Below are 1534 nucleotides of genomic sequence, written 5' to 3' on the forward strand. Positions count from 1 at the left end.
GGGTTTTATCTGCAAGTGTGGGTGTTCTTATGCATATGCCCTCTCTTCTTATCAGCTGGATGCTTCACTCTCCACTCTAGTCCTCTGTGGCTGTGTCACTGACTTTGGGCCCAAGAGTCTCCAGGTCTTGCCACATTGCTGGCCAACCAGGTCGGTCTCCACCCAGGTTTCCAAGAGTTTATTTAACATTGTAGGGCTTAGCTCACAGCTTCAGTGCTGTTTTTCCCTCACTTCTCCTCAGTGACGAACGTGGTCAACAAAAAGTTAATAGATCTTGAATGCACCATTTTACTTACAGTTTGGAAAGTTATTTTGGAATGTCTCAATGAAACAAGTGAGGAATCACAGACGTTTGATTTGGGCAGATATGAAAGGATCCATGTTTTGATATCTTTCAATGTATTAATTAAAGAACTGAGAAAATATTGAAATAGAAAATTCATGGAATATGAATCAGAAGCTGTAAAGAGAAATGATTCCGGAACTGAGGCATGAATCATAACATTAAGAAGACAAGATCAATTTTGAACGCAGGTATTAGGTCGGCTCTTAGATGGTTTCAGTATCTTTTGAATGATGAGGAGCCAATCATATGAACATATTTGGAAAATATTTAAAGAAAAAAAAAAGTATTTAAAGAAATATGTGCTGCTGCGCTACAGGATAAGCACTGGCTGCTAACCACAAGGCTAGTGGTTCAAACCCACAAAGCACTTCTTGGAAATCCTAGACAGGGTCTCTATGAGTTGGAACCAACTCAGTGGCACTTAACACCATCACCACCACTGCCACTGCTACCAGGGACTCAGACATTGATGACAAAGTGGTTATTGAGTGCCAGCAATTTAAAGAGCATTTTTTAAATTTTGCAAAAGAAAACTCAAAATACTTTGAGATCATCCAGCTTATATATGATAGAGATTTTTTTCCTTTCTTTCTTTCAAATTGGTGGCAATCCTAAAAGCTTACTTGACTTTGCAAATAATAAGTTGTGGAATTGTCAAGCATCATTCTAATTTATTTTTCTCATCCACCATGCTGCAGGAAAGCCTGATTTATCTTTATTTTCTCTCTACAGACAAATGACATCCCTGAGGAGTAGGAAGACCAAAAATGCAAGAGAAAATTATGTTAGAGGCAAGTGAAGCACTTTGTTGATAAATATGTTCTCTTTTGGGTTGTTGTGAAGACAAATTAAAATTTGTTGTGATGCTTTTTCTTTCTCATTCTAAACCAATATTAGATTTTATACTCAATATTATTTTTTTAAGTTTGTGTTCTTTTGCTTCAAAGGAACCCTGGTGGTGCCGTGGTTGAACACTTGGCAGCTAAAGGAAAGGTTGGCTGTTCGAGTCCACCTTGGTAGAAAGGTTCGGTGATGTACTTCCCAAAAATGAGCCACTGCAAACCGTACGTACATGTGTCAGCCTCATGGTAACATACACCTTGTCCTGAGCTCACCTCATCATCAGGGACACCCCTGAGCCAGTTGCTGCAGCCACCATGTCCATCTGTCTTCTAGAGGCTTCCCTGG

The sequence above is a fragment of the Chrysochloris asiatica genome, unplaced genomic scaffold, assembly GCF_000296735.1.
Source record: "Chrysochloris asiatica unplaced genomic scaffold, ChrAsi1.0 scaffold00156, whole genome shotgun sequence".
Taxonomy (NCBI): Eukaryota; Metazoa; Chordata; class Mammalia; order Afrosoricida; family Chrysochloridae; genus Chrysochloris; species Chrysochloris asiatica.